Source organism: Micropterus salmoides, unplaced genomic scaffold, assembly GCF_014851395.1.
Source record: "Micropterus salmoides isolate LMB-PRFRI ecotype aquatic unplaced genomic scaffold, ASM1485139v1 Ms_hic_scaffold_5, whole genome shotgun sequence".
Classification (NCBI taxonomy): Eukaryota; Metazoa; Chordata; class Actinopteri; order Centrarchiformes; family Centrarchidae; genus Micropterus; species Micropterus salmoides.
The window spans coordinates 30,689,432-30,701,663 of NW_024044237.1; the positions used below are offsets into that span (position 1 = coordinate 30,689,432).

A 12,232-nucleotide genomic window follows, 5' to 3' on the forward strand; every position below is an offset into this window, starting at 1 on the left:
ACTTGCAGTGATTGCATAAAAAAATACTATACTATGGACTTTCCCTTAATAGCCATAATACCATGTTACAATTAATCACCAGTGAATTTCTGCATGCTACCAGAAAGAACCGTTATTTATGCTGTTGCAGCCTGTGAAACCTCTTTTCTTGAGAGTGTGCAACAAGAGAATCACTCTTCTGTAGCATCAAGGATATTTTGCTCAGCCTGTAGGTTTGCTACACCCTAAAAAAGAACCATTCTGAATTGTGGCACCCTTGTTACTGAGAGTGTGGAATTACATTATTCTGCATTTGGAGGGTTCAGTCCTTGACTCTTCGCCTCCCCTCAGGGGAAAACCTGGCGCCTCCTGCTCGGATCAGACGACTAGAAACTGGACGGAGTGGAAAGGAGGAGAGGGGTGGAGGGGTGGAGGGGGGGAGTAAAAACAGTGAAGAAATCGCTGAAATGCAGGCTTGGGACAAGGAAGATGGAGGGATGTCATGTTGCTGCACTTAGCGTTACAGGCCTCATAGGTTCCAAAAAACACAGGTAGGCTAATTTAAAGTGTTATTAGTATTATTACTATTAGAAGTAGTAGTAGTAGTAGTAGTAGTAGTTGTTGTTGTTGTTGTAGTTGTTGTAGCAGCTAGAAGTACTGATGTATAGCCTACGTGTAAAACATAATTTATTAATATTTAAAGTGTTTAAAAAAGGTAAAAAGTGTATCATTCTAAACTTTTTCCCTTGTCAGTTCAGTGTATCTGGGAAAAAATCGACTCAAAAAAGTAGAATAAAACCATCATTTCATTACTCGACGTCAGATTTCTCGACTTTATCTTTTCCTTAAATGCAAACCGATTCATTTTGCTCTTCCCAGCTGTTTGCCTCAGATAAACCTATCGATTAGACATCAGTTAGATTTCTAGCCAGGGCTTTATTGAGTAAGTTGGTGAACCTTAAAGTGAATTACAGGAACTGCTCTGCCCCTCCGGTGAACTATTTAGTTGAATCTAATTTACTTTGATAAAGACCATCTATTTTATTTACTCTGATCGCCATTTTCATCGGGGGTTTATTGTGAGACTATGAGCGCAGAGTTTGTGGAGAATTTTTGGATTCTTTTGTAGGTTTAAACTGACGACTGGCAATGTCATCTGTAAATTTTTTGTATAGAAAATACACTTATTATTATTATTATTATTATTATTATTATTATTATTATTATTATTATTATTATTATTGCATTGTTGTTATTCTAATAACAGCCAACAGTAGTAGGTATTTAGATTCTAGCTATATTTTGAGTCAATTAAGTCAATGCCTGCAATAAAGCCATTCATATTTTCTCAATCAATACTCTTTAACCAATCAATAAAATCCACAGACTAGCCATCATCATTTTAATAAGCATTTGTCTTTTATCTGCAGGAGTCACGAAATTTTCGTCCAGAGCTGCAGGACTGCTGCAAGATGCACCACTACAGATGTTAATTATTTGGATGTCCTACGTCCTGCTTAATTATTTGGATGTCCTACGTCCTGCTTAATTATTTGGATGTCCTACGTCCTGCTTTGTTACAAAATGTAAATATATGTTAGGTATTTTTAACGACCAATAATGGTGTTTTCAGGAATTACAACCCTAACCCTATGTATGTATATGTATACTTTTATATAGTTTAATTTAACCTGGATCTTTTATAGGAAATGCATGTTTTTATTTTGCATGGATATTTTGATATAGCCTACGAACCTTTGATTTAGCCTGATGATAACGTTTTTTATGTGTCACATCTTGTTCGCTCAAAAGACAGCACCAGTTTTGTGCAAACTGCTTTGATAAATTTACAGAAATAAATCAAAATAATTTGGGCGTTTGGGTAAAACTGTGGTAAATCTCTACAAGACAAATAATAACAAAAAAGGGCTGCCCACTCTGTTTATCCTCCTCTCCACCCCTGATTCCACAGTCTAAAACCGGGCTGCTCTGAGAGCCTGTTGTACACATGCGTCGTATTTAAGTGTAATTGGCCGTATCATTGGCTTTTGTCTTGTTTACAAAGCTTGCAACAGGAGCAGTAATTTAATTTCCTCCGCCGCATTGAAGAGCCACCAGCCGCCTGTCAGGCCGAGCTCAGCCTCCCCAACCCCGGGCAGCGGGCAGGAGACTGGCTCCGGGCGATTCTGGAGAGGGAGGAGGGGGAGGTTGACATCTGCCTCCAAATAAAAGTGTACATGAATGATATCCTGGGATGTAATGGAGGGTAAGCCCATTCCTGTTTCTATGGGTTAGCGGTTATAAAGCTGTGTAAAATGTAATAGTATTCATTAATCAGTAGCCTATTTTCTAATCATTAATGAAGAGGCAAACTGAAGAAGGTTGTGTCCCTTGTCATCATATTCTTAATACTTCCATTCATTCATATTGTATGTAATTTTTGAGTTGAGTTTTATTATGTTTATATATGTTTATAATCTAAATATATCCATTTTTTCCCACATATTTTAATGCCTTTGTTGTTGTTGTTGTTGTAGACTGGTGTTTATTTTTTGTGTGTGTTTTCCTTAAGCATTCTATTTGTTGCAGCAACGATCTCATTTGTCCACAGTAGTCAGTAAAATTCCATTTTATTCTATTGTCAGGAAAAAGACAAATAATTTTCTGCAAATAGCTTGGGTGATTTTTGTATGGTTTGTTATTTAGGGGATGATGATGAGCCACTGTAGGTCATACATTTTAATCTCCTTTGAGGGCCAAGAGACTTGCAAAGCTAAATGGATAGATCATACTCATGTAGCCACATTATATGAAGGAACATCAAATCATCACAGGAATATGGGGTCGGTGAAGATGGAGAGGAGAAAACAAAAAATGGTGATTTTCTAAAATACAGGCAATTAGAATTATAGATGTTTAATGATGATCACCAGCTAGAGTTTATCTCCCTTTTCATTAACAAGCCGTATGGTTTATTTTTCAAAAACACTAAACATTTTTATGGTGCAGCCAGTCCATTATTTCAAGAATAACGAGACACTGGAAGACAAAATTATAGCAGCCTTTTCAAGATGAAGCCCCATTTAAATGAAAGCAAATCAGACAGTGTAATAACAAACAAAAAACAAAAGTGGGTTTACGAAAATGAACATACTAGATTCAGTCACCAGGCTTTGTGACTTGTCATTTGATGCAATGAGTGAACATAGGCAGCAAGGCTGTTATAGTGTGACCTGAACCTGGAGATTATTATAAGACAAATGTACAATAAGTAAGGAAAGCATAGTAGTATTTTCAGAAAAGTATGAATTTGTTTTGGGATATGTATCCTCCACTAAAACTACAACCCTTGTTGTATCCAAAATCAATTAACCAGAATTTGGAAAAAAGACTACTTAACATCACAAAAAAACATGTTGAAGAAAAAAAACATTTTATTGACTGGATCCTTGTTTATGTTCCAGGAATCAAGATTTTAAAATTTATTTGCAACAACATGAAGGAAAAACAGGCTTTTAATGAGTAATGATGTGATTAACTCTTTATTGGCATCATACACATCTGAGGAAGAATGAATCTGTGCTGTGTGTGTGTTTGTGTTTACTAGACCAGAAGACCAGAAGAGAAGAGAAGAGAAGAGAAGAGAGAGAGAGAGAGCATTAGGCCTAAGGGCACATCATTATTAGAGGCTGGCTTCCCTCCCTCTCTCTCTCTCTCTAACAGGCTTTCTCTCATCCAATCACAGGGGCGGTCGAAGGACAAACAGTGAGCCAACCAGAGTACAGCAGCTTCAGTACAGGGCAGTACAGTTTCTAATTATGCCATGATACAAGGCAATATTCCTCTCTAAATATTCCCACATAAATTCATTTCACAACCCATTAAAGATACAGCGGGTGAGATCATTTACATCACCGTGTCCCAGTACAATACAGCACGATGCCGACTTTTACAGCGCCGCCAAATGTGCCAAGTCCCCCCGGTTGAACGGCAACCTGGTAGGCATTAACTCAACATAATGTCTCACAAATTAAAGTATTGCTGGTGCTACCACCACGGCGTCAGATAAATGTGCTCTATTAGGAGGCCCCAAGCTGTGAGCAAAACAATTGATTGCTTGTTTGTGTTTTCATATGGCGTCCGCAAACATGCAGAGTGATGGATGAGAGCCCGCCATCTCAAGTTGCTGTTAGTCGATTGCTGTTGGTGATTTTCTCCCCTTCCTCTAATAGGAGAGTTGCTCAGTCCACGCACACACTCTTTATATTTTCTTTATTGAGGCTGTAGGAAGACTGAGAGGGAGAGACAGTGCAGACGGGGCTGATGGGGGTTGAACCGTGGCCAATAAGGGCAGAGGTGATTGCAGAGCCAGCAAGGTGTTGACTGCAGTAATGTTCACAGCACAGGACTTCATGTCCAGTTTCTAATTGCTGCTGGTGCCAGATTGAATTTTTATTTTTCTATTTTTAGATGTGATCCATTTCTGTATCAAACACATTTCAGTTGCTCTTACAGTATGAGCCAGTGTGTAAAACAGAGTCTAAACAGAGTCTCCCTGAATAACAATTACTGTAAATAAAGCTATTTGGCTTTCTTTGCATTGTTGTGTTATGGTCCAACATGCTAACACTGGCTCAGTGAAACTGCTGTGAGTGCAATAACAAATGTCTCTGGAGAAAAAAACGGATACATTCAGAATGTTACATTCCACATAAACATATGTTTCAATGTATTTGTTACACATCTAACATGGTAATAAAGAAAGATCTGTGTCTCACCATTTGTGTCTCATTTGAAACAACTGAACACTTTCAACTGTAGCTCCCACTGACAAAAATGTTAACTCATCACAATTTTGTAATTTTATCCAAAATATCATCCAAGGACAATGCAGGCAGGGATTCAGTGTCATTGTAATTTGTCATTACCTTCCAAACAGTCCAGTATCTCTAACCATAACCAAGTGTTGCTGAACCCTAACTTTGACCACACTGCTGTTGCCATGCATGGATACTGTAAAGTGAGACTTTGTTGGTGATGGACTTGAATGGGATTGAATGTAATATCTGCAGAATCATCCAGGATAAACCTTCTTGTCTAGTGAAGGCATTGCTTCCAAAACAACCCACATGAGGGGTTTCTGATTGGGCGCCCCAATCGGCAGCACATCACGGTCAACAAATACTCGTGGATAGATGATATGAACAATATATGAAAACAATACATGCAATGGTTATCGTTTGGATACATTTAAGCAAGTAATAGTACTTGGACAAGGTTAAGAAAAGTTGTGGTCATGGTTAAAAGGAACCAACGATGAGAGTTGGTAGGAGACGCAAACAGCCATCTTTAAGCATTCGATAAGAATTCTGCTCTTTTTCTGGTGAAGAAATCTTAACAAAGATTGTGTCAGATCAAACCTGTGACCTTTTGGTTCCCTCCTCTTACATGCGGAGATCATGAGAAGGGTCTGTGTTTTTAATTTCAGTATGTGATCTAGTTCTGAATACCTACATGAAACTGTAATCATCCACTTCAATCATTTGTATTTACCAACTCAGACGTGTAATCTGATTATGCTCATTTTTTAATGGGCAGCACTGTCTTTAAACCAGTTTAGCTTAGAGATAATTTACTAAGTACATTAAGTCATTTTACTATTCTTACTGTTATCAACTACATCAGTGATTTAGTTAGATTAGAAACAAGCAAACAAAAAACAATAACCCATTAAATCATTACGACCTTTAAATGTATGTTGAGACAGTTAGGGTCTCGAGAAACAATTTTACTTTCATCTTTCATCACACAAGCAGCCTCATATTTCAGATGGCGGCTATCACATTTGGTTTAGTATTAACAAGTTGACTGAAATGTTGTTTGTGCAAACACCATCTTCCATCAGTGTCTCTTGGTTGAACAGAATTATTACTGTAATCAGGAGGCTGCTGCTGTGAGTCCAGGTGAGAGCAAGCCAGGTCTCAGTGAGGATATCACTGCATTAATTGATGTTTAGCTCGATCAGTCTCATAGGTGGTGATTGCAGGTGCAGCAGCAGAAATGATGAGAATGCCCTCCCATTGCTCTTTGCCATTACTCACTTCCACCACCACCATCATCCCACCCCAAACCCCTCACACACCTCTGCCCAGTAGTAAATACAAATATGGGTAAACCATGACCTCCAGTGTGTGATCATCATTAGGCACACAACTACAAATATGAACAAGTCTGTCAAGTCTATTATATTTTTAACTCTCTTAACAGCAACCTTCCTTAAATAAAGCAGCAGTTTTGTATATCTTACTACCTCTTAGAAAGAGTAAAAGGATTTATACCATGAAGGTTCATGTCAGCTTAAAATCATGAGTAAATCCAATTTTGCCAGCCCTTGTTTAAACACAGCTTATAAAAAATAGAAAGAAAAGGATGCATATGAAGTATAACCGGTAGCAGGTTTCCATGCAGTGGATGCTAAGTCTCCCGCTGTAAACTGGGTGTTTTATCTTGGGGAAGCAAGCAGCCAAGAGGATGCCTGGCTGCAACACCAGCCAAGGCGGCTAATTACATTTTCCATCTTGACAAGAAAGGAGGATTCCTTCCTATGTTATTAATCATAATGAGGGGAATATAATAAGCTATCATACATCATGCTGTTGACAGTCGTAGTTTGCCATTTGCAAGCCCAAGCATTCTTCTTCTTGTAATGGCTGTAAAGTGAATTAATGTACAGTAAAATAATCCATTATCAATTGTGGATGAGATTTAAGGCCTTTCAGCCTCACCCTTCAAAAATGTTTTTTTTTTCAAGTATGTGTATGAGAAACTATTTTGCATTAGCTCATGACATTTTGAAGGAAAAAACATACCAGATACCCTGTTTTAATGAAAAAATAACTATATATGTAATTATAATTGTATGGAAGTTATCTACTAAATGTTTACTGTCAACGTATTTCACACTCACTCATTGTCAACCGTTAACCCTGTGTACAGGGTCACAGGGGGACTGGAGCCAATCGCGGGGTACACCCTGGACAGGACACCGGTCCATCGCAGGAACAACCATTCACACTCACACCGATGAACCTGCATATATTTGGACTGTGGGGGGAAGATGGAGCACCGAAAAAATAGCCACGCAGACACAGGGAGAACCTGCCAACTCAACACAGAAAGGCCAGGCACGATTAAGGATTAAACACCGGACCTTCTTGCTATCCGCTGCGCCACTGTGCTGCCTAAATGCTTTCGTTTCTCTACAATATTCAGTCATGCAACTTAAGCATGATTAGGTTATTTGGGGTTAAAACAATTTAAATGTGAAATGGTGTAGTGGATAAGACATGTGCCTGGTGTGTGGGGGACTGGGGTTTGAATCCAACTGTAGCCTAGAGCTTTTTAGCCTCTTTTAGCTCATGTCTCAAGGTTCTCGTTAAACCTGTTTAAAGCAGCAACAGGTATCTGTTTTCAGCATTAAAAAAAAGGCCACTGTGCCCTACCTAAGCAGACCTACCTAAGCAAAGTTAGTCACAGTTGAAAAAAGCTGAACACATGTTTTTTTCAGGAGTTTTTTGGAGACCAAACCAGAACTAAAATGAGACTGATTATACTAATGTATATTATTTACACTCATCATATAAAATAAAGACAACTCTGTGTTTACTGGATGTGCAAGTAAGCATTTTTTTGCTAAGTTGTTACATATCAGGGGTGTGTGTCTATAACTGTGCCATCAGACCAAACACAAAGTTTGGGGCTGTGCGATTATATACAAAGTCAATGCAAAGACACAGAGCCGTGAGAGGAGGTGCTGCTGGCTAGATAATGTATGTCAGATGTATTTTTGTTGAAATTCTCTTCATTCACTGACAGCAATCAAATAAAGAGATGGTCGTAGCATGTCATTTAATAGGCCTACATGTCTACTTGCCTACCTGCTCGTACTTGCACCTCATTGCACATGAAAATGTGTTTTGGGGGAGTGACTTTTGAAGGAGGCCTAGAGGGAGGGGTTAGGATTTTTTTCTGTTGGATCCCTGCTGGTTTCTCCAAGGTTACCCACCTTTAAGGCAAATGAAAGCAATTGGTTAATTTAAGATACCCTGATTTTTCGAGTCAGCATTTTGCTGAGGTATAGGATACCTGTGCACCAATCAGGATTGAACAATATTTGAATCAAAAGTTAATGACAGTTGTTTCAATGTTAGCCTGTGTTGCCAGGCCACTAAGGTTAAATCTTTCCCCAAATTTTGTATTATTCATTTAACTGCTGCTTGTATAATCATGCCTATTTAATGTTATAGATACATTCTAAAGTCTACTTGCCTACCTTGAAATCAAGTTTTCAGGACTTTTAAGAAAAAAAGAGGGACTATGGTTAAAGTCAAGTTGTATGGTAACCACTTCCCTGATCACCTTGCGTTTCCTTGCACTATATTGTATGAGTAAGTCCTGCATTTTCTAAATGTTGTTATCCAGTAGTTGTTGTTAAGTAGATTCATATAAACTTAAGTTGTAGGAGATTTCTGTATGCATGCATGTGTGGTGTTCACTTGTGTCTGCAAAACTGTTTTTGTCTTATGTCTGATGTTGAAGTTGACAGTAAACTGCGAACAGCAAGCTATATTTCTTCTTCTGTTGTCAACCCTGACATTTCTGAATCAACTAGGGGAAACCGATTCTATCACTGTGTTTAATAACGGAAAGAAAAATGAAAAGTTCCTGAAGGTAGCTATACCTCCTTATCGGCTATCTGAAGAGAGAAAAAGCACTGCAATGCAATTTATCGTGACTGAGCTCACAGCCCTCGGGCTTCTCCTTTGAAAGAAAAAAAATCTCACAAAGTAACAAATAGGAAATAAAGGCATTTCTCCTCTTAATCCTCCTCACCTTAAGGGTGAAAGACACAGGTTAAAGACTTCACAGCCGTACACAAGCGAGATAAGGTCCAAGTCAGTCTGGTCAGTATTTCGATAACTTCATCAATCCTGGAAAATGCAATCAGATACAGTCCAACTCTAAGCTGCCGTTGCCCTCTGGGAGGCTGAGAGAGACATTCATTTTGGCGAGGAGGGCACACAATCTCCCTTTTGTAATTAAGAGTACCCAAATAAACTGTGTGTGTTACCCCTGAAGTGGAACAGTTAGAAACAAATAAAAGGCTAATGAAGAAATGATTGCTCTTTTGCAGGAAGAGGGAAGAGAAGGAATCTTAAATCAGTGAGCTGCATGTATGCAGCACTCCAATCTCACTTTGCTTGTGGTTGAAATCAGTTAAAAACAAACAACGACTGGTGTGTGCATGTACGTGCATGTCTTTGTGCCTTATTTAAGAGCCTATTGAACTGAAAGGTGTCTGTGTGTCTCTGGAAATGGAAAGGTAGGTAGATAGATATAGGTGTTTATCAGTGTCTCCTGTGTTGACTGTTCTTAAAACAACAAACGATTGCTGATCTGACATTTCTATGGTTAACGACTGGTTAAAGTGACTGGTGAGTAGTCTCATGTAAAATCAGTGGAATCCCCCATTCCACTGATTTTACATGAGACTACTCACCTTGTAAGAAAAAAGTGAAAATGGGTGATGTGTCTCTGCATGAGCTTTGTCAAATCTTCCAAAAATAACACTACTGCTGTCATGAGGGTTATCTCCGCTTGACCTTGGTGATAACATATTTTTAACAAAAATCCTGCCTAAGGCAAGGCAAAGCAAGGCAAGGCTGGGTGTGGAAAGTGAACATGCAGCACTTGCCCTCCCTCATTTACCACCACTGAGGTGCCCTTGAGCAAGGCCCTCTACCCCAACTGTTCCATTGGAGCTGCTCAGTGGCCAGCAGATCAGACTGTGGTTGTACTGGGCAGCTTTGAGGTGTGGATGTGATCAGGGTCTTCCCGCAAAAAAAGACTTGCTCTCAGTGAAGCTCCCCTGAATAGATAAAGGTTAAAAAAAGCAAGTTAATCTGTACAGCACATTACAACAACAAGGCAATTCAAAGTGCTTTACATAAAACATAAAAGCAAAATAATATAAAAAGACATTTAAATACAATTAAAAAGAGTTAAATAGAAAATAAAAACAACCTAAAACAGCAGAGTAAAAGTTACAGTGCAGTGTAAGATATTAATCAAAAGCCTTAAATTTAATTTAACAAAAGGCAGCGTCAGAAAGAAAAGACTTCACCCTTGAAGATTTTAAAGAGCTGAGAGAAATGTTTTTCCAAATACTGCTGAGACGTAAGTCCTTTAATCCTTCATATATTCTTCAAGTGATATTAGGCTGACTTTGTAACTGTTTTAATGTGGCTGCTGAAAAGAGTGCATGATTACACCAAGATTTCTGGCATGTTAAAGGTGAGCGCTGACTTTTATGCGGTCTCCTTCGTATCCAAAAACATTTTTTTCAAAGTAGTCCCTGTCGTTGAAGTCCTTGTAGATTTAAACCAGTGTAGTACTGTGCCAGAAAGTCCCACACAGTTTCCCAGTTGGTCTAATAATATGTTGTGGTTGACCGTGTCGATTGTACCATTGAGATCCAATAATATTCTACCACTGTTTAAGTGGATGTCATTGAAATCCTTAACAAGCGCAGTCTCTGTGGTGTTGACAATATCCTGACTGGAAGACATCAAAACAGTTGTCTAGTGCCAAGTTGTTCAGCTGTTGTCTTTTCAATGATTTTTCTTGAAAACAAAACTAAAGCTATATGTTTATGGAAAGGCGGTTTTCAGGGTAAAAGAAGCCAACACTCATGATTCGTAGTAGACAGGACACAAACTTCAATATTGGGTGTCAAAGTTGAAGTTGTTGTGCCCCCCTGACCTCCTCCTAATATGTTTTGGGGTGTTTTATCAATGTCATGTTTCTTCTGCTAAAGTATGAGTTGCTGCTGAAAACTCCACAAAAAATAGATATTTGAGCATTCTGTTCACAAAGGTCAAAAATGAACTTTTAAGCTTTAGCAAGTTTTTCTGGTGAGGACAGTCTTGGACAAATTGTAATCTTTACACAGATCCAATGCAATATATGCCATTTCAACATAGCTGATACTTTGGTGAGCCCACATAATACAAAAACAAACACATCGGGAGATCACATACAGCAACAACAGACATAAAACAAGTAGTAACATGTAATGACCATAGTGAACAGCATATATCTGACAGTTGTGGTAACACGTTGCTTTAAAGATTTAAAAGATTACAATTTTACATAGCAAGTATACTGATCATCTTATAAAATCTAGCGGTCATTCAGCTGACGCTTTTATCCAAACCGACTTACAATTGCTATATATGTCAGAGGTCACACGCCTCTGGAGCAACTAGGGGTTAAATGTCTTGCTCAGGGACACATTGGTTTGTCACAGTGGACTTGAACCAAGGTCTCTCACACCAAAGGCATGTGTTTTATCCATTGCACCATCACCACCGAAAATCCGATGCATTATAAGACATTTAACTATACAACAATTTATATAGTAGTCGAATTAGCTCCACTTCATCCGGGTACATTAATATACATACATTTCCCAAATCGTGACACATACACTGGAAAAATTGTGCACTTTAAATGCACAATTATGCTTTTTTATTGTGTTGTCGCTACTTTTGAAAGGATCTGATTACTTCTTCCACTCTTTGTGTCTACTCATGGGCTGGGGCTGTGAATCACTTGAACATGTTAAACTTCCATGAGCTTCGCTTAATTAAAATATTTCTCAGTGTCTCTGTTACCCTATATTTCTTTAAATGTGGACATTGTTTACTTTTCTTGGCAGATAACTGACGGCAGATCAAGACTTTGAGCCATTTGCGATGAAAGGTTTTGACTGCAGAGATGAAAGTTTGTGAATTCCAAAGTACAACTTCATCTCCGGTTACAAAGAGAGGTCAATCCACTTGCGTTGACTAGAATTTAGCGGTGAGGGCGCCATAGGTGGATGAAAACACACAGCCGCAGCATGCATGTTAGCTATTTCAAGAGTTCAGCTGTCTCGCCATGTCCGCACTTTTAAAGATCCATTTTTTTTGAGGAAGCCCTGAGAAGAGTCATCAAAAACTTGTCATCAAAAACTTGATCACCCATGGAAAGTGTGGAAAGTGTGGCACATACCTTTACAAAGAGCTGTTGCAGAGGCTTGTCTGGGCTTTTTTATTGTATCATATCATCTGAAATGTGATCTTCCACATCTGGGTTTATCCACCGCGGCCAAATTCCTGGCTACTGTAACTCAGGGAATTGTTTTGTTCCA

At 38.7% G+C, this 12,232-nt stretch overlaps 1 long non-coding RNA gene across 1 annotated transcript; it reads left to right on the top strand.

Moving 5' to 3' along the window:
• Window positions 1-377: 377 nt before the first annotated feature.
• LOC119888195 lies at window positions 378-4,756 on the top strand. The gene is made up of 4 exons (XR_005441863.1): window positions 378-530; window positions 1,410-1,565; window positions 2,045-2,245; window positions 3,587-4,756. It is a non-coding gene; the product is annotated as an uncharacterized LOC119888195 (long non-coding RNA).
• The last annotated feature ends 7,476 nt before the right edge of the window (window positions 4,757-12,232 follow it).